Source organism: Triturus cristatus, chromosome 6 (assembly GCF_964204655.1).
Source record: "Triturus cristatus chromosome 6, aTriCri1.1, whole genome shotgun sequence".
Lineage (NCBI taxonomy): Eukaryota > Metazoa > Chordata > Amphibia > Caudata > Salamandridae > Triturus > Triturus cristatus.
The window spans coordinates 366,280,766-366,303,472 of NC_140589.1; positions in this window are offsets into that span (position 1 = coordinate 366,280,766).

Here is a 22,707-nt window from a genome sequence, read left to right on the forward strand (position 1 = left end):
TGGCCACCATGTTGTGCTCCAGGCCCTCAGACAGAAGTTCCAGGGGTAGATAAAATGGCTCCCTGAATCTGCATCAATACTAAAAAGTCTGGTGGTTCCCAAAAAGGAAAAATACTAACAGGGCTTGAGGCAAAAGTGGGACAAAATAAATAATGGAGAGGAGGGACCACCCAAAGGGCTGACAGGTCTAACACGCGTCCCCCCCAGCTGAAAGTGGGGAGAGCTACCCAACCCCTTGGGAGTTCTCATCACTAAGGCGGAAATACCTTGAGAGACCATCTGCATTGGCGTGGTCCACTCCAGGCCGATGTTCCACCTGAAACTCCATTCCCTGTAGGGAAATAGACCACCTCAACAACTTGGGATTCTCCCCCTTCATCTGCATCAGCCAACGAAGGGGTCTGTGGTCGGTCTGAACCAGGAAGTGCGAGCCAAACAGGTATGGCCGCAACTTCTTCAGAGCCCATACCACTGCAAAGGCTTCACGCTCTATTGCACTCCACTTCTGTTCCCTGGGAAGTAGTCTCCGGGATAGGAAGACCACGGGTTGATCCAGACCCTCTTCATTGAGTTGCGATAACACTGCCCCAATGCCATGTTCTGATGCATCCGTCTGGACAATGAACTCCTTGGAAAAGTCTGGGGCCCTTAAGACCGGGGCCTCGCACATGGCTTTCTTCAGTCTCACTAAGGCCTGCTGACAAGCCTCCGTCCAGACTACCCGTCGAGGTTGTTTCTTGGACGTGAGCTCCGTGAGGGGGGCTACAATGGTACCGTACCCCTTCACGAAGCGGCGGTAATATCCCGTGAGGCCCAGAAAAGCTCGGACCTCAGTCTGTGTCTTGGGGGGTTCCCAGGCCATGATGGCCTCGATCTTCGCCTGGAGGGGTTGCACCGCTCCCCTACCCACCAAGTGTCCAAGGTACACTACCGACCCCTGCCCGATCTGGCACTTGCTGGCCTTGATCGTCAATCCAGCTTGTCTCAGGGCCTGGAGAACAGCTTGCAGGTGACGCAAGTGATCCTCCCAGCTGTTACTGAAGACGGCTATGTCATCCAGATAAGCAGCAGAGAAACTCTCCATTCCGGTGAGGATCTGGTTTACCAGGCGCTGAAACGTGGCAGGTGCGTTCTTGAGCCCAAAGGGCATCACACAGAACTGGTAGTGGCCATTGGGCGTGGAGAAGGCTGACCTTTCCCTTACTCCATCAGTCAAAGAGATCTGCCAGTACCCAGAAGTAAGGTCAAAGGTACTTAGATATTGGGCAGCTCCCAGCCGGTCAATCAATTCATCCGCCCTAGGGATCGGATGAGCATCAGTTTTGGTCACTGAATTCAGTCCCCGGTAGTCCACACAGAACCTCAGTTCCGGTTGGGCACCCGGTGGTGCAGCTTTTGGTACTAGTACCACCGGACTGGACCAGGGGCTGCTAGAAGGTTCGATCACTCCTAGCTCCAGCATCTTAGTGACTTCACTGTGAATGCTGGCCTTCACCTTGTCTGACATCCGGTAGATCTTGGACTTCACAGGTGGGCTGTCTCCTGTGTCCACGTCATGGACGCACAGGTGAGTCCTACCCGGGACAAGGGAGAACAACGAAGAGTACTGTCCCAGGACCTGGCGGCAGTCCTCCTGCTGTTCAGGAGTTAGAGATGGGGAGAGAATCACTCCCTCCACCGACCCATCCTTCTCTTGAGACGCAAACAAATCGGGGAGAGGCTCGCTTTCCACGTCCTCTGCTCCGTCAGTCACCATCATCAAGATGACTTCGGGCCTCTCGTGGTGGGGTTTGAGGCGGTAGGCGTGCAGCACCCATAGGGGCTGACGAGGGGTTTTAAGATCCACCAAGTAGGTAGCCTTACCCTTCTTCTCCAATACCTCAAAGGGTCCTGACCAGCGATCCTGGAGGGCGCTAAGCTCTCCTGGTTCGATCACCCACACCTTCTGGCCAGGCTCCAACTCCACCGGGTGAGCATTGTGGTCATACCACGCCTTCATCACTGCTTGGCTGGCTTCCAAGTTGTCAGAAGCTTGCTTCCACAACTTAGCCATTTGGCTCCGGAAGGCCAGCAGGTAGCTCACCACGTCCTGGGGAAGCTTTCTGGGAGTTCTTTCCCATCCGTCTCTCACCAGGTTGAGAGGTCCACGTACAGGGTGCCCATACAGAAGCTCGAAGGGGCTGAAGCCCACTCCCTTCTGTGGCACTTCCCTGTAAGAAAACAATAGACAGGGTAGGAGGACGTCCCATTTCCTCCGCAGGCTTTCAGGCAGACTTCTGATCATGCCTTTCAAGGTTTTGTTAAACCTCTCCACCAGACCATTGGTCTGGGGGTGGTAAGGAGTTGTGAACCGGTAGGTCACTCCACACTCCTTCCACATGGCCCGCATGTACGCTGACATGAAGTTGGTCCCCCTGTCGGACACAACTTCCTTGGGAAAACCCACTCGGGTAAAGATTCCCATCAGGGCCCTAGCCACAACAGGTGCTGTTATGGTCCTCAGAGGTATTGCCTCTGGGTACCGTGTGGCATGATCCACCAGAACCAGGATAAACCTGTGACCAGCTGTAGTAGGCGGATCTAACAGACCCACAATGTCGATGCCCACCCTTTCAAAGGGGGTGCTAACGACAGGAAGTGGTTCCAGGGGATCTTTCAGCTTCACCCCTGTTTTCCCACTGGCTTGGCAAGACACACATGTCCGGCAGTAGGTATCGGACGACACTTTCATTTGAGGCCAATAAAAGTGTGGGACAAGACGGGCGAAGGTCTTGTCTTGCCCCAGGTGTCCTGCCAAGGGGATCTCGTGAGACAACTCCAGAAGGAAGGCTCGATAACGTTGAGGGACTACCAAGGCTCGTGACGATCCGTGTAGGGGTGCCTTGGGTTCACTGTAGAGGAGGCCATCCTCCCAGTAAACACTGTAGTTCCCTTCAACGTTCCCTGCTGCCTGGGCTTGGGCCTGACGCCTTAGCCCCTCAAGGGTAGGGCACTCCCTCTGGCCCTGGCAGAATTCCTCCCTGGACGGGCCTCCCTCTACGTGCCACTCGGCCGGGATGGGTAGGTCCTCCAGTTTGGTAACATCCCCCACCGCAGACTCCTGGCCCACCACCTCTGGTGGCCTATCCGTCCTACGGGGTGTGGACGCCGAGGCAGGCTCCTCCTGTCCTCGGTTCTTCCCTTGACTGGCAGCTGGCTGGGCCTTTGTTCCAGGCTCCAGCCGAAACGAACTCCCTCTCCGGGTAGTCGCGGACCCTGTGCTCACACAGGCCCAGTCAGGTGTACCCAGCATCTCAGTATGAGTCCGGTATTCCACCTCCTTCCAAGCGTTGTGCTCCATGTCATTCCCCAGTAGACAATCGACTGGCACGGCAGGGCTTACGGCAACTCAAAGTGAACCTGCAACCCCCCCCATTCAAAGGGAACCTCGGCCACTGGATAGTGGCCTGTTCTGCCGTCAGCCATTGCGGCTGGGTGGAGTACATCGGGAATTACCTGCTCTGGAGACACCAGTTGACTACCTACCATAGTCATACTGGCTCCTGTGTCTCTCAGAGCCTCCCCTCTTTGGCCGTTGATGGTGACCCACTGCCCATACTTTACGGTATTTGCGGGCACCTGGATCTTAGGAACCATCTCCCGTTCTCCCAGGGACACTAAAGTGACACCCGCCCACTCCCTTCCCTTAGTTAAGGGCATCTCCTCCCCGAGCACTGCACTAGCTACTCCGGGGGTCTTTCCTCCAATTGGAGGGGGTGGTCGTTTCAGGCACTTCGGATCTCCCTTATAGTGTCCAACGCCACCGCACTCGTAGCAATGGACAACCCTTGGCTGCTGACTCTGGCCAGGATTAGGGTTTCTGGGTGGGTTAGCCCTAGGGGTGAATCCTGTTCCCTTTCCTTGGAAATTATTTTGGGGGCCTTTGGAGAACTCCTTTTTCTTTTCCCCTCCCTCTTTCTTCTGAGGGGCGCCCTGTCCGGCCTTTTGAGTATCCCCTCCAGTCCCCCTTGTGGACACCCGGGTACTAGCCCAAATGTCCGCCTCCTCAGCAAGCTTCCGGGGACTGGTCAGCTTGCTATCCACCAGGTGTTGACGCAGTTCAGGGAAACATTTCTCGAGCAGGTGTTCCTTCAGTACTAGATCAAACAACCCCTCGTAGTTCCTCACTTCACTGCCCTGAATCCAACCCTCCAGTGCCTTCTTTGCATAATCCAGGAAGTCCACCCAATTCTGTGTGCCCAGTTTGTGGCTACCCCGGAACTTCTGTCTGTATTTCTCGGGTGTTAGTCCAAACTTTCGTATGAGCGCCACTTTCATGGTGGGGTAGTGGGTCTGCTCATCCTGCTCTAGGGCCAATAATGCATCCCTACCAGCTGGAGGCATGTACCTGTACAATCCCCCTCCCCAGTACTTCTCTGGAACCCCATGGGCCCTTAACGAGACCTCATAGGCCGCTAGCCACTTGGCGATATCGTCACCCACCCCATAGCTAGCTACTATGTCCTTTGGCAGGTAGGGTTTGGGTTCCCTGGTGAACTCTCTTTCTTGGTCTTTGCTGCCACCGTTAGGAAAGGGTGTGCCCCGATTCTCAGGATCTGAAGATCTATCTCTTTCAGCCTTAGCTCATGAGCCATCCTCTGTTCCTCCTTCTCTTTCTCCAGCCTTGCTAAGTCCCATGTGAGCTGTCTTTTCTCCCTCCGGTTTGTTAACTCCACTTCAGACAAGCCACCGCTTGAGGCACTGCTGCCCTTCCTGGAAAGTGTCCTGGGCCCCGCTAACAGGTTCCCCACCTCAGGTTGGTACAAACCAGCTCCCTCACTGTCGGGCTCTCTATCCCTGTCCTCCTCCTCAGCCTTGCTTTCTCGGCGTGCCTCCCCCCAAGCCCTTAAGCTGGTTTGGAGTGCACCCTTCTTTGCTCCTGGGGGACAATACACCCCCTCCCGCTGACAAAACTCCCTGAGTTGGGCCACAGTGTACGTTTCTAAATTCTCCAGTACAAACTCCATCTTGCCCACTCAGGTCAGAGGACAGTTATTTGCAGTAACTATGCAGGGGGGTACCTTATATAATACCTCCTCCCACCACCAGAGTAAATTTGGAAAAACAAAAACTCACAATTAGGAAGGCCGCTTTGAGAAAACTCCCGGTGTAGGCCTATGGACTACCCACAGTTATTGTTGAGTATACATAGGCACAGCTCTATCCCACCACTGAACACCAATTATGTTGGAAATACTCCACTCCCACACCGGAAAGGATGGTGGTAACGGGGTCTGTCCAGACATACACAGTGGTAGCTTGGCTCGAGTGGTCAGGAATCAGGCACCGTGCTAAGCATAAGTCAAACCCATACAATAACCATGCGTGCATCCGTTCCAAAAACGACTCTACACCGTAAAAAATTATGAAAATATCTCTGTTTATCTTCTTTTTCTCTTAGTTGCTGATTAAATAAATAATAACACAATCACCATATACAAGGCTTTTTCTGTGGAAGGGTACGTCAAATAAATACTGTCTTAATGATTCAATAAATAGGGGAGATCATAAATAATTAAGGCATAAATATAAGTGCATCACATACAGGCAATTAAATATTATGAGGCAATAAATACTGCAAGCCAATAAATATTATGCGATAATAAATACTGTGGAACAATAAATACAGTGAAGCAATAAATAGGTTAAATACAATAAATACAGTGCTCTCAATAAATAATTAAAAGCTGACAGTGACACTCATAGAATCAGATCACATTTAGATTTCTATGGGCTGATTTGGCCCAGTCACAGCTTGTGGTTAGATGGATGGCTTGAGGGTGTCTACTCCCTGGCTTGGACAAGGCTGAGGCCTAAACTGAGGTAGATCAAGGGGGGGAATTCTAGAGACCTAGCTCCCTCACTCTACACAACCCCTCTGAATTAGTCTCAGCTCACCCCTGGCACAATCAAGCTGGTTCCAGCACCTCTCTAGCCCCTAGGATAGTCTCTCAGGATTCCACAGGGCCTTAGGCGCCCTCTATTCCACTTACTGCCCTTTTTCTGAAGCTCCGACGCCGCTGGAGTCGTGTCGACGCCGTGAGGCGGTTCCGGTTCGATGTCGGCGGCCTCGGCACAATGTCAGTTCTTGACGACGCCGGTAGGCGGTTCCGGTTCGATGTCGGTGGCCTCGGCTCGATGTCGATCTCCGATTCGATGACGTCGGGCAGTCTTGGCTCGATGTCGACTTCAGGCGGCTCCGGTCCGATGGCGACCTCAGGTTCGATGACGTCGGCCGGCCTTGACTCGATGTCGACTTCCGGCGGCTCCGGAGTACGATCCCCACTCCCGACCTCCGGTGCTCCTCTCCTCAGGTTCCGGCGACTCCGGAGTGCGACCTCCACTCCCGACCTCCAGCACGCTTCACCTCGGTCTCCGGCGACTCCGGAGGGCGGACTTCACTCCCCCGTCGACGCCGCTCACTCGACCTCGGGTGACTTCCTCCTCGACCTCTGGTACTCTCTACGACCTCCGTCGGCGCCCTCTCTCGACCTCTGGCGGCTCCGGGTACGACGTTTGCTTTTCCAGTCAGCGCCGCTTCTCCACCTCGGGCTCCTGGTCTCTAGGCTTCTCGACGTCGGACTCCAGGAAAACCAATAATCAGGTCAGGACTTTGCTGTTCTTTGCTTCTAAGGCCTGTTCCTGCTGTCAGGTCCTTAAGATGGTTTTTCTTGCTTCTTCCCACACAGGGCTCCAGGCTGGGCTCAGTCAGTAGGGACTAGTATCAAGGGTGGGTTTATGGACCCCACTCCAGGCACAAGTTTCCACCCCTGCTGCCTCACTCCTTCCTCCTTCAGGTTTCTGCTGCTCTCTCTTCACCAGTCAGGTGCCAACTGCCAGCTCCAACTGCCAACTCTCTGTCTTAGCTTCCCAACATTCTAAACCGCCTCCAACTGTCACAGGGCTCCAGAATGTTGCAGAAGGTTCTAGTAGGTTCCAGTGGGTTCTGATGATGTCACAGGTGGCCACCATTTTGTGCTCCAGGCCCTCAGACAGAAGTTCCAGGGGTAGATAAAATGGCTCTCTGAATCTGCATCAATACTAAAAAGTCTGGTGGTTCCCAAAAAGGAAAAATACTAACAGGGCTTGAGGCAAAAGTGGGACAAAATAAATAATAGAGAGGAGGGACCACCCAAAGGGCTGACAGGTCTAACACTATGTTTTTTGTACTGAATTTGAAGATTTTTTTAAACTGTTAATTTGTAAATATAATATCTATTAAAAAATATTATATACTTTTCGGAAAATTGTAAAAGAAAACAAAAAACTGAAATATACTATAATTATTTAGTTTTATTTTTTTATTTTAATATATTTATATTATTTTCTTTAAAAACAAAAAAATAATAATTCTGGAGTCGTGCACCCAAAGTGTACCTAACACGATGGGTGCGCGTATTAAAGCTGCCATTTTGGAAAAGTCGTGAAGGATCCATGTACGGTGTGTGACGGGTGTGTGTTTTCCACTTACGTGATATACGTATAATATTACGTGGTGTGCGCGATAGGTATGTGACCAGTGCGTATTCGCGACACATGCACATTATGGAATTACGGTATGTGACTTTTGCGCGGTGGCGGGCCCCGCGTGACGTCATATGTGGGCGTGCTGGGTGCGCGGTTCTCGCGAAAGTTTTTATATAGTAAAATGATATGTATGTGTGTTTATTGTACATATTAAGGCAAGAGATTATCTAAGGTATTCATAAAAATAATATATTTGTACTTGTAATAAAATAATATTTTTAAATATATTTTCGTGGAGTTGCATCGGGTGCGTTCTTCGTGACGGCGGGGTGCGCGACTCCCATGTGTCCTTAAAAAAAAGGATTTGATTGGTTCATAACATTTCCCACTGTAACTATCGAAGGACCCATTTTCATCATTCTTCTTGGATCATCTTCAGAGAAGCATCTCTTCTCCAAATTGAACCTGTTTGGTTTTTTTAGTTGTTTTTTTGTCAGCTCTGAACAAAAATGGCATCTGGAGAGCAGCAGCAGGTGCAACTACTTTCAGAAGAAGAAGTGTCAGAGGAAGACCCACCCAAAAAGAGACCAGAGTCAGTTGTCTGGAAGTTCTTCACTTTTTCAGATGGACAAAAGAAGGTGAATGCAACAAAGGTGACATGCTTGCTGTGTGGGAGAGTCCTGTCGCGAGGCAGTGAGAAGAATTACTCCTGTGGTACAGCAAGTTTGTACAAGCATTTGCGCACCAGTTACCCCCGGAATCTTGCTCGGGAGGAAATGAGGCGAGCAGTGGAAAATCCAGCACCAGCAGTTGCTAGCACCTCAGGAGCGTCACAACCAACACTTCCTTTGGACATAAGGGCAGAATTTGCGTTTTTGGAACAGCACTGTGTAAAGTGCAAAAAAATGACCTGCTACGGCGAGCAGTCAGTAGATGCAGTTTGTGCTGCCCAACGCAACCACCGCTGTTAATTTTTTTATTGTTTTTGTTGTTTTTGGAATGCTAACTAATTTCATCGGTTACCTGTTTACTTTGTTCATTTTTTTGTTCAGTTTTTGAAAAAACAAAAAAATACAAAATTGTTAAAAAAATACAAAAAAAATACAAAAGAAAAAAGAAGAAAAAAAAATTATTGTCAGAACTACCTTATCTGGTTAAAAAAAAGAACTATAATTCCATGGCAATGTCTGAAAGTTTGGTTGAATATATGTGTAGAGCATGATTGACGGAAAGAATGCATTAGTAGTGTATGGTGAATTTATAGGGGCAGATGTATGAGGAAGTGCTGTAGTGTGGCACCGCAAGCCCTTTTGCTGCACTGCGCTGCTGCACTTCTGAAGCACAGGGATGTGACATATTTACATGAATAGGTCGCATCTCTGTGCTTCCCTCTGCACTGGCTCACAAACTGTAGCCGTGTGCTAGCACTGGCACCCTTGCACCATTGTGCAAGGATGCCTGCATCGTGGGAAGATTGTTTTTGTGCAATCAATCACTAAAGGCATTTTCCTCCTTCAATGCGTGGGGTAGAATGCAGCATGCATTGAAAGAGGAAAAAATTAGGAGAAATGAAAACATTTCTCATCATTGCGCCTTGCTATGACACATCTAGGGTGGTGCAGCATTCACACACTTGTCCAGATTTATAATTTCTTGCAAATCTAGAGATGTGTCTTGTTCCATGGGTGTTGTGTGGGAACATACACAGCAACACTAATGGAACGCCCCTTCAACACAAAGGTCTGCATATGAAGGGGCCGTATTTACAAGGAGAGGAAAATCCATGCAGGGTGGCTTTTCCTTTCCTTGTAAATATGGAGGTGCCCCCAGCACCACCACTACGTCACAAAAAGTGATGTACTAGTGGCGCAGGGGGCTTGTAAATCTACTCCATAAGTGCTTATGTATTGGCAGAGTAATACGATAAGTACATAGTGCTGGATGGGTGATTGAGGAAGTCCATGAGACTGACAGGAGGAATCCTAGACGATATAGGTACTACTTCAGTATTTAGTGTGGTGTACCAATAGTATGTATGTGGTTAGAGGTTTGTAGGCATTGTCCATAGAATACTGTAGGTGTACTTGTGTTAGAGGCTATGCCATTCTATAAGTACATGACTTGTAACTGGAATTATTACACTGCCTCAAACAGGGTGCATGAATAATTTATAAGTGGATAGATCTTGGCAAAGTGATAGCATAAGTTGATAGTGGTGGAAGGGTTATTGGGGAACTGGATGGGACTGACACGAGGATCCCTAGTCTGCATGGGTAGTAATTGGGTGCTTGTAAGAGTGTATCAATAGTATGTATGTGGTTACAGTTCTGTATGTATACTACACAGAATATTGTAGCTGTACTTATGTTAGGAGCTAGGCCATTCCATAAGTACATGATTAGTAACTGGAATGATTACAGTGCTGCAAAGAGAGTGCTTGGAGAATTTATAAGAGCTTATGTATTGGCGGAGTGATAGTATAAGTAGATAGTGCTGGACGGGTTATTGGAGAAGTGCATGGGACTGACAGGAGGATTCTTAGCCTGCATGGGTACTAACTGGGAGTTTGCAAGAGTATATCAATAGTATGTATGTGGTTATAGCTCTGTATGTATATTGTACAGAATATTATACCTGTACTTGTGTTAGTGACTAGGCCATTCCATAAGTACATGAATAGTAACTGGAATGATTGCAGTGGTGCACACAGAGTGCATGGTGAATTTATAAGTGCTTAGGTATTGGTGAAGTGATAGGATAAGTAGATAGTGCTGGATGGGTGATTGCAGAAATGCATGGGACTGATAGGAGGATTCTTACACTGCATAAGTACTAACTAGATATTTAGAGAGGTGGACCAATACTATGTAGCTGGTTAAAGGTCTGCATGTATTGTGCAGAGAATATTGTAGGTGTACTTGTGTTACTGGCTATGCCACTCCATAAGTACATGACTAGTAATTGGAATGATTACAGTGCTGCAAAGAGAGTGCCTGGTGAATTTATAAGTGCTTAAGTATTGGCAGTGTGATAGGATAAGAAGATAGTGCTGAATGGGTGATTGAGGAAGTGCATGGGACTGACAGGAGGATTCCTAAGTTGCATAGGTAGTACCTTAGTGTTTACAAGAGTGTTATAATAGTATGTAGGTGGAAAGAGTTCTGCATACATAGTGCAGAGAATATTGTAGGTGTACTTGTGTTAGTGGCTAAGGCACTCCCTAAGCACATCACTAGTAATTGGAATGATTACAGTGCTGCAAAACGAGTGCCTGGTCAATTTATAAGTGCTTAGCTATTGGCAGATTGATAGGATAAGAAGATAGTGCTGGATGGGTGATTGAAGAAGTGCATGGGAGTAACAGGGGGATTCCTAGGGTGCATGGGTAGAAAGTGGGAATTTGCATGAATGTATAAATAGTATATATCTGGTTGGAACTCTGCATGCATACTGTACAGAATATTGGAGGTGTACTTGTGTTAGTGGCTAGGCCACTCTATAAGTACATTACTAGTAATTGGAATGATTACAGTGCTGCAAATAGAATACATGATCAATTTATGAGTGCTGAGGTATTGGCGGAGAGATAGGATAAGAAGATAGTGCTGTTATTGGCAGATTAATAGGATAAGTAGATAGTTGTGGATAAGTGATTGGAGAAGTGTATGGGATAGACAGGAGATTACCTAGACTGCATAGTTAGAGTGCTGGAAGTTGACAGCAGGGTGAGTTTATAAGTGCTTGTGTTTTGGTACAGTGATTAGATAAGGACATATTTCTACTGAATGATTAGAGTATTGCAAGGAGATCATCTGATAAAATGCAGAACTGCTTGGATACTGACAGAGGTATTGAATTAGTACATGCTAGTAGTAAATGACTTAAAAACTGCATTACCTGTAACATAGTGATTGGTGGACTGTATGGTTAGTACCTGAGGTATTTTAGACATTAATAAGCAGTTTAAAGGTGTGTATGAATAGTGCCTGGATGAATGTAGTAGTGGATGGATAGTGCGTGGATTACTTGACCTTACCTTTACAGTAGTAGATATCAAAATATTCTACATTTTATTTGCAGTTGTTTGTTATATTTTAAAGATTTAAAACATTTTAACTTTAGAATTAGGATCTGTAAAATAGAAGAAAAAATACAGCTATAACATATAATATTAACATTTTATAAATACAACATAATTTAAGCATAATTAAATTATTTTGTTTGCCTTTTTTGCTGTTTAGTGATTTCAATGTTACTCATCACATAACAGCGGGCAAAAAAAAAACAATCAAGAAGATTGTTTAAAAACAAAATCTGTGTCAAAAATATTTTCAACATAGTGAAGTATCTCAGCACATTGCATAAAATTAACATAGCATATAATACAAATCACAAATATATAAAATGCTTCTTTGTAAGAGAATTTTGCTACTACAATACGAAAGAACTGAAACGATAATTCAATCAACAATTCTTTGTAATTGCAATATACTCTAAATGATCTTCTTTAAAATGTGTGCTATCAGAATATCCCAGAAAAAGTGCTTAATTCATATTAATATATTTCCTGTAGGCCAAATGATATTTCTGAAATCCTTTATACTAAAATTGTCCGAAGTAATCGTATTAATACAGTTTAACATATTCCCAATAGGCTAAATTATGTTCTTAGAACTTTGGCTTTAAAAATATTAGGTATGAATTTGGCAATTCATTTGGCAAACGATATCTAAAAACTAAATGAGCATCATTACAAAATGTCCATCCTTTATTGCATTTTACATAGACAGTGTAATGTCCAGATGTTGTAGAAGGTCCATCGTGGAAAATAATTGCTACTGCTACAAAAGTTCTTCCTGATATTGATAGTTGACTTGCTACAAAAATTTTAATTAAAGTATCCAATTAACTTCCATCAGCTCTACAATGCTGTATCATTAAAATTATATATTGTCCACATTTTTCTATAAATAGTGTTGATAACATTTCTGATTTGCATTGGGTACACTCTATGTTTTGATTTGCTGCTTTAACTAATTTGTTGAAAGACACTGTTTTACAGTCTGGTATTGTTAAATATATCAATCTTTCAGTGTCTATGTTAGTGGTAGAAGTAAACCTACAATTTTCACATTCATGTTCCCATTTATAACAAAGTCCAAATAGATTTTCAATTTGTATTCCTTCCTCCTCTAATACTGCAAGCATATACATTAGAAAGTCTTGGCCATCCTGTTTCACATTCTGTGTGAATTGTGTAGAACTAGAACATATATCCAAAAGATTCCGAATATCAGAAACACTTTGTATTTTACTTTTATCAGTTCTCTATTTTGCAAAAATAGAACGCAACAAGGAACAAAACCTTTTTTCATGATTCTCCATAATTTGCTGTTGCAGATATTCTAGAAAACACATTTACCACTACATTAGCATAGCAGTTGATACCTGAACTATTTTCCAACTGATATCCAACAATCTCTTCAATAGTGTACTTTTTCTTTTTGCTTGGAATTTCCACATTATCCTGATTTTTTTTCTTCTCTTCAACTTCACAACAGATATTCTCATACCTTCTTTTTCAACCTACTACACGCTTTTTATATACTAGATATTCACCTAAATTGGGAGCATACAGTCTCCTTAACGGATTATACTCTCTTACACAATGTACATCTGCACTAATCTTTCTCTCATTAAAATCAATCAAATGCAATCCAGATAAGGTTCTGACTCGGGACAAAGCAACATAAGCCATACCCTCTTTAAATACGGTACTTCCAATATTTACCAAAGCACTGCCTACACTTAATCCTTGAGATTTATGATAGTCACTGCATATGCCAAAGAAAGAGGAAACTGTTTTCTACGAACATACAAATCTTTAACAAGCAAAAAACAAGCAGAACAACAAGTAATTTGTTTTACTTCTTCAATCTGATCAAATTTGATTTTCAAAAATTCAATTCCATCTTTTTTGATAATTAACAAAATCAACAACTTTTCCCATTGCTCCATTTACTAAACCTTTTTCCACATCCAAATTCTGCCATATAAAAACCCAACAGTTTACACATACATATACATTCTTTTCTAAACCAGCAGTTTTAGATATAGATTTTTTTAAAGAATCCAATTTTGTTTTCAGTTTTTCTGTCAAAATAATAGTAATTCCTTCATGCTCTATTTTATCAACGGCTTCCATTTTTATTATTTGTTCATTTTCCAGCTTTAAAAGTTCTTCATTGAATGTACAACACTCTCGCAGCGTTGGCATGAGACAGATTATAGATTTATTTTCTGCAATTTTTTTGTATATTTTTTGCTGGATCTATATTTTCATTTGGAAACAAGTTGGTATGTAGCCGACTTTGCAAAGCTTGTTTGCCATGTTCTGTCAATACTCCAATTCTTATATCTTGAAGAATGGTTCCATAATCTTCATCATTTGCTTGTCCCATATTTTTAATGAGTTCTTTGTACTCAAAATATGACCAAATGATAACATTTCCAACACTTCCCAAAGACATTCTGGTTTCTTCGTGCACAAGTGTTTTAAATACTGGTTGCCCTTTTACAGGAGTAAGTTGTAGTAGTTCACCAAAAACTATCACATGTTTTCCTCCAAATAAGACATCGTATTCTGTTTTTAAAATGTGCTGCATTCTTAAATGCACAAAGGCAAGCATTAAGTTTGAGACCATGCTCACCTCATCAATAATCAGAAGTTTTATTTTCTTTAGCACTCTTGAAACTTCATAACAAGCTTCTCCAGATAGCTTGTGATATTCCAATTTATTTTCATGTTCACAGGTAGCATTAGTAAACGATGTAATGTAATTCCTTTAATGTTGTGTGCTGCCAATCCAGTTGGAGCAGTTACAACACAAGACAAATGTGAGTCAGTTATTTTCCGTTAGTAAGTGGTCACAACTTTAATCAAGAAACATTTTCCTGTACCAGCTTGACCACTGATATACATTCGGATAGGTTGAAATGATGTGCATGTGTATTCTTTCTTTTCATGAAGAAAACCATGGTCAATCTGTTGTCTAACTTGCTGATATATTTCTTTCTGTTCAATATTTAGTTGCTCTTCCAAGTTTTCTAAGTCCATAATATCTTCTTGAGCTTGATGCATTGCTGTTTCCACTTCATTTCTGGTGATTGCTGCTTCATTTTCAAGAATTGGTTGTCCTAGTGGATCTTGACTCAGGGTACCAGAACTTTGACTGCCTTGAGAACTGTCTCTAGCAATCTCAGCTGCAATAGTAGCTTATTGATAAATTTCTTCATTCAACATTTTGAGATAATTTGCAAAAACTGGGCATTCAATGCTATCTTTACAAGCATTGAAAGAATCTTCATAGTACTGAAAATCTGCAAGTAATTCTAATTCCGTACGCCAAGGCTTGAACAGTTGCAAAAGTGCTAAATAGTAAAATTCTCTTCTATCAGCAGTATCACAACTCAGTTTCCTGTGATTAATCAGATTTCCTTTACTATGTTTCACCAAACATCCTTCTGAACCAATCACTGCATATTTTCCTTTATTTATGTTTTCTGTAGTATTTTTCCTAAAACTGTAAAATTGCAGCACTTCATAGAGACATATGTTCTCAAGACGATGACTTCTATTTGGATAATATGAACCCAACATGTTTGTTTTGACAATATCTGTACTTCCGCGTTCATTTTCTGCAAACTATTCAATTTCTTGTATAGGTTTAAGTACTCGATTTTATGTTGCAGCAAGACCTAGACTCACCCAAATGATCCTTCTTGACTTTGAATATAAACTTGCAGATGACAACCGATGCGAGCATTCGTACGCTCCAATCTCTCGATGGGATAACATCTTCAAACTAAAACTGTACAATTTCTTACTAAGACTCTTCTTGTGGGAAATTTCTTCCCACATTTCTTTCAACTTCGTCTTTTCTGATTTTGTAATGTGAGATGTTACATACCGAGCAACAGAATTGTCCGCAACATACTGGATATCCATATTAGCATTCCACATTGAGAGAATAACTGGATTATAATCATTGATATACTTTGATTCTTCACTTCTTCTCATATTGTACGTATTTTTCTGAGATTTTCTAGTGATGGTATGTCTCACTGCTGACATGAAACTGTCTACTCTTCCTTTGGATATTACTGGACGTGGAAATTCAAATCATATTTGGTATAAAACTTTTCCTTCAACTTGTATTTCCGTCGACAATATTTGCCACATCGATGACTTTGGAATCGTAACACTTGTTGCTTCAAGGTCTTTTCTTCTGTTCTTTTTGGTATAACACATGTAACATAATCTTCAATAAAAGATAAAACAGTGTCATCCGAATCAGTTCCAAATTTGGGTGCATCCTTGATCCATAACAGCATATGTATATGAGGAGCACCTCTAGCTTGATACTCCTTTCTCCAAAAGAAATCAATGACTTCTGCAAGAGGAGGATTCTTTTTATTGTAGATACAATCATAGCTTCAAACCTATAGTTGAAATATCTGCATACAGTTACAGGATCCAAAGAGCACAATTCTCCAGGTGTCTTGTATTCAATATTTTTAATATTTGAATTTGCTTCTCGAAGAAATTCAAGTAAATCATCCCAGGCGTATTCAGCATAGCTTAGGGTAACAAACCACGTAGGAGTTCCTAAGTTCCCTAGCATACATTTAAGTTCTCCATGACGATGATACCAATACTCATTAGTACCGCGCTGACATGCCATCAAATTAATCAGTTGAGGTTCTAAATGATCGTCTCTCTGATGTACTTTATCCATGAATTCCTTTGCAGAAACATTTGGAAGATGTACTCCTGTTTTTAATATGTGGTTGACTGCATATGAAAGTCCAGACAAGTCACTCTCAAACAAAAAAGATGAAATATATATGGAATAGATTGTCGAAATCTTGGATCTTCTGCATACAATATTGTTGTCCGATATTGTGAAGCAGGAATCTGTACTGATCGTTCGTCATATCATCCTCCTTTTCAAGTGGGAAAGAGCTGTAGAAAACAATGAGCTTCCAAATGTTTTTCCCATACACTCATGGGAATCCCCTTCGCTTTTTTAATTTGGAATAATTCATTGGTATTCCCCATCACTTCTTTTGAATGGAGTGGATGTACACTATAATGTTCATACATTTCTTCACTTTTGCACATGTCAACTTTTTCAATTTGACCACTTGACATTTCACTATCATCTCCTAAAACGATTGCTTCTTCTTCTGCATACACATTTTTGTAGGAATCATTGTTTTGTATAAGATATAATGTTGCCTTTTGCACTTTCCTAACATCAACTAATTCCTGCCAATTGTTCTTACTCTTAGTAGGAACACCATTAACTAGAATAACAAGTGGTTCACTTTCTACATTTGTCTACACCAATAGTTTCAATATTTTTCTTTAAATCTAGAGATGTAAATATACAACTCTTCCTTTTAATTCTCGCTGTAAATCTGTAGGAGGCAATTTACCTATTTTAGACTCCATGCGAACAATAGCCTGAAATGGGTGCCCACATTGAATCAGAATAGACTCATATGTGTTTAAATCTACCAGTTCTTGAGGAATAGTTACTAACTCGAGATTATTATGGACAGCTCTAGCAGGCATTTTATTATCGTCTAATGTGTTATAACAATATTTACAAATACGCTGATCAGTACCCAAATCAAAACAATCCTCTACCAACAAATAAGTTGCAAATTCCTTCCATTTATCATTATTTTCGCTTTCACTTTTTAAATACAGATCAACAGTCCTAGTCTGATTTCTATAGTGAGTTCGTCGGCAACAAATACAAGTGTAAGTTGGTCTTTCACACGAAATTACCTTAAACTTTGTAATTTCTTCTTCAAACTCCTCTGTACTACTATTTTCCTCATTTTCTTCAACACCTACTTCTATCAATGTCCAACTTTGCCCACTCTCTTATTCAGAACCAAAGTAACAAAACTCTATTTCATCACAAACTTTTTTAACATCTGATACTGTTCCATGCAAAAGAGCACTGTTTAAGTAATTTATAATTATTTCTGGACTTTTTGTATAATACAATCTTCTCACTAACTTCCGCATTTGAGAATGATGTACTGCTAACATTCTAAAATGATGAAAAACACTTTGACATACTTCTCTTGAAAGACAAGCCAGTGAATGACCTTGCAAACCAGTATGTTTTCTCACTCTGCAAGGATCTAGTCATTGCAACATCTTATTCGTTTGTTTAACACTTTTTTTTACTATACTCTCATAAGTAATTGCGAAAAATATCAATAGATTCCTGCCGTATACTACAAATACTACTACAATCCCAAGTATATACTGGAGCTTTAGAACGTCTCCCTAGAACTTCATCAGCTATCACTTCTTCTACATTTCTGCGAACCATCTTCTCTTTCTCAATTGGACAACCATTTCTAACCTCATAAGCTCGACCACTGGTATCAACTGCAAACAGTAATGTATTGGTTTGAAAATAACTCTCTTCATTAAAAAAAGGCTCTGAGCTTGAACTGTGTTTCCATTCACCCCAAGAAATATCACAAAAGTTACTTCTGTTAATTATTCTCTTCTTCTTACTTTTCTCCTTCATAAAATGTATTGGTTTATCAAATAATCGAATTCTGTTTAAAACTAAAATAAATAATTTCCTTTTTAATAGAAAAGCCTTCCCAACAATAGTTTCAACCTGTTTCTTCTTTTTTATAAAATGCTGATCTTCTTTTATATTTCTTCACATCTTTCAAAAAATTAGAGACAACTCTATTGTAAAACATTCTCTTTCTAATTTCATCATACTGACTCTTCCTCTTTTTACCATATATCATTTATTTAGAATGTGATTTCCCATTAGTTTCACCTTTTTTCTTCTTATTCATATTTGTTGTTAGGCATTCTTTGTACTTCCAACAATGTGTACACTGTTTCTAGGCTTTGAAAGATTTTTAATAAATTATGTTGTTCTCTTACCACAAGACTTTTTCTTTTTCCCCACATGTTGTTGTTCATCTAATTCTTGCTGTTGTCTTTTCTTCAAATAATACTCCTTTTTTTCGCTGTTTCCTCTTTTCTGTTTTTTTACCCATGGTAAGTTTTTTTTTGATGATGATGAACAATATCTGTTTAGAAAAATATATATATAATATTATTAAAATAAATCTATAAAATATACTATGGTATTAGTAAACAAACATGTTCTACATAAAAATGATTTATACACTTTGTTTTGAAATCACACTCCATTTACTGCAGTATACAGGTACTAATTGGATAATTCTAGGACTGAATAAGTGAATAAGGAGTGTTTACGTGTTTAGAGGACTGCATCAATATTGGATAGATGATTGTAATACTGTAAGCATTAGTACCTGGGTCATTGCATGAGTACATAGGTACTGACTGGATAATTAGAGTACCGCATGAAAAAAGATTGGAGAAATCATTAATTCTTGGATTTTGCACACTGATTAGATAAGGCCATGGTACTTGCTGCATAATTAGAAGACTGCACAGAGAGTGACAGTGTGATTACTGCACTTCATGAGTACTACCTGGATTTTTGCAGGAGTGAATCAGTAGTCTGCAGGGGGTTAGGGGACCGCACAGGTTGTCACATTTTACTGTACCACTGCGCATCTTAATGCCTGAGTCATTGTACAAGTGCAAGGACAGTGACTGGATAGGCAAAGTGCTGGTAGTTCACAGCAGAGCGATTACAATAGTGCTTGTGTTTCAGCACAGTGACTAGATAAGGACATGGTTCGGTCAGGATGATTGCAGGAGTACACAGAGAGTGAAAGTGTGATTGCTGACTTGCATGGCTACTACCTGGATTTTTGCAGGAGAGAATCAGTAGTCTGCGGGGGGTTAGCGGCCTGCATAGATTGTGCACATTTGACTGTAGCACAGTGTCTCTTCATGCCTGAGTCATTGTACAAGGGCATATACAGTGACTGAGTAGGTAGATTGCTGGTAGTTTACAGCAGGGTGAGTTTATAAGTGCTTGTGTTTCGGCACAGAGATTAGATAAGGACATGGTTCTGTCACGATAATTGCAAGAGTGGACAGAGAGTGTCAGTGTGATTGGGACACTGCATAAGTACTATCTGGATCATTGCAGGAGTGAATCAGTAGTCTGCAGGGGGATAGGGGCTTGCATAGATTGTGCACATTTGACTGTAGCACAGTATCTCTTCATGCCTGAATCATTGTACAAGTGCATAGACAGTGACTGAGTAGGTAGAGTGCTGGTAGTTGACAGCAGGGTGAATTTATAAGTGCTTGTGTTTCGGCACAGAGATTAGATAAGGACATGGTTCTGTCAGGATGATTGCAAGAGTGGTGAGAGTGTGACAGTGTGAATGGGCCACTGCATGAGTACTACTTAGATTATTGCAGGAGTGAATCAGTAGTCTGCAGCGGGTTAGGGGCCTGCATAGATTGTGCACATCTGACTGTAGCACAGTGTCTCCTCATGCCTGAATCATTGTACAAGTGCATAGACAGTAACTGAGCAAGTTAAGTACTGGTAGTTGACAGCAGGGTGAGTGTATAAGTGCTTGTGTTTCAGCACAGAGATTAGATAAGGACATGGTTCTGTCAGGATGATTGCAAAAGTGGTGAGAGAGAGACAGTGTGATTGGGCCACTGCATGAGTACGACTTAGATTATTGCAGGAGTGAATCATTAGTCTGCAGCGGGTTAGGGGCCTGCATAGATTGTGCACATCTGACTGTGGCACAGTGTATCCTCATGCCTGAATCATTATACTAGTGCATAGACAGTGACTGAGTAGGTAGACTGTTGGTAGTTGACAGCAGTGTGAATTTATAAGTGCTTGTGTTTCGGCACAGAAACTAGATAAGGACATAGTTATGTCAGGATGATTGCAAGACTGGACAAAGACTGATAGAGTGATTGGGGCACTGCATGAGTACTACCTAGATTATTGCAAGAGTGAATCAGTAGTTTACAGGGGGTTAGGGGCTGCAGAGATTGTGCACATTTGATTGTAGCACTGCGTGTCTTAATGCCTGAGTCATTGTACAAGCGCATAGACAGTGACTGAGTAGGTAGAGTGCTGGTAGTTTACAGCAGGGTGAGTTTATAAGTGCTTATGTCTTGGCACAGAGATTAGATAAGGACATGGTTCCGTTACGATAATTGCAAGAGTGGACAAAGAGTGACAGTGTGATTGGGGCACTGCATACGTACTATCTGGATTATTGCAGGAGTGAATCAGTAGTCTGCAGGGTGTTAGGGGCTTGCATAGATTGTGCACATTTGACTGTAGCACAGTGTCTCTTCATGCCTGAATCATTGTACAAGTCCATAGACAGTGACTGAGTAGGTAGAGTGCTGGTAGTTGCCAGCAGTGTGAGTTTATAAGTGCTTGTGTTTCGACACAGAGATTAGATAAGGACATGGTTCTGTCAGGATGATTGCAAAAGTGGTATGAGAGTGACAGTGTGATTGGGGCACTGCTTGAGTACTACCTAGATTATTGCAAGAGTGAATCAGTAGTCTACAGGGGGTTAGGGCATAGATTGTGCACATTTGACTGTAGCACAGTGTCTCTTCATGCCTGAATCATTGTACAAGTGCTTAGACAGTGACTGAGAAGGTAGACTGCTGGTAGTTGACAGCAGGGTGAGTTTATAAGTGCTTGTGTTTCGGCACAGAGATTAGATAAGGACATGATTCTGTCAGGATGATTGCAAGAGTGGAGAGAGAGTGACAGTGTGATTTGGGTACTACATGAGTACTACTTATATTATTGCAGGAGTGAATCAGTAGTCTGCACGGGGTTAGGGGCCTGCATAGATTGTGCACATTTGACTGTAGCACAGTGTCTCTTCATGCCTGAGTCATTGTACAAGTGCATAGACAGTGACTGAGGAGGTAGAGTGCTGGTAGTTGACAACAGGGTGAGTTTATAAATGTCAAATCTATATTACATAAATCTCTTAAAAGTATAACTCACCTTTTAAATAAATCTGTTGAATGAAAAATCTCACACACTCAGTCAGGATTTTCTTTTTCACTCAGCGAATGTAGATGAGCACACTCTCCAATGTAAAACCAGTAATGGCAAACTTTCCCTTTATTTTCCATACATAGACACATAACCCACAAATTACATTGCTCCCCAGTGTTTTTCAAACTGAAAAACGAATTTTCATTGGTCATAAAGAATAATACTTTTCAACTGACATCTTCACCTCTTGTCCTTAACCCCTTCAGCGCGGCGCGGATTACCGCGCTGTGCTGAAGGGTTCGTGCGCGGGGCCATGACTGAGCGGTTCCGTCATCCGCACAGCGCAACCGATGTACATGACGGAACCGCTCCGTCATGCGCATCGAAGGGGTTAATATCAGTTTCCATAGCAACAGGTCATGCAACATTCAACTTAGCTGCCAGGTCACAAGTTCACCACACAATGTTGCAAATGACAACAGCAGGTGTGGTTGGCTTTGCAAAGCATGCCCTTATCCTTTCTGCTGTACCTTAAAAAAAAATGAATAACCAATAAGAAACATTCTTTCTAAACAAAGTAAAATGTACCCTATATTTGAAAGTAGAGTGTTCTTAATCAGCCAATCAAATCTCTACTTTCTTAAAAATAGTATGTTGTCCACCATTTTAGATATATTTCATTCTACCACCTGGCTACTTCAGCTACAGACATCTTCTGATTACCTACAGAGATCCCTTCAAGATGCTTTCAATGTGGATTGTTGGGCACAGCTATGTTTTCTGGTGCAAAAGGTATGCTGAAAGCAGAGGTATTTACAAAGCCCTAGATTTGCAAAATGTAGATATTAAATGGATTGGATAGAGAGGATTGAAGTGACACCAATTGATGCCATTGGTTAAAACCTTTATGCGCCTCCAACCTCCTGACTTCATGATTGTGCACTGTGGTGGCAATGACCTAGGCACATTGACTGTGGTAGGTCTGGAAATGCTAATGAAGGACACCTCTGCAGAATTGATGTTGCTTTTCCCCAAACTGCCTTTGTCTACTCTAACATATGCCAAAGACAGAAATGGAAGTGGTCCAATCAATTTTGTCCACAGATTGAGAAAGCTAGAAAAAATGTCAATAAAGCTGTTTCTGCTTATCTCACAGACCATAGTATGGGGTCCATATACAACAACAATCTGCGTT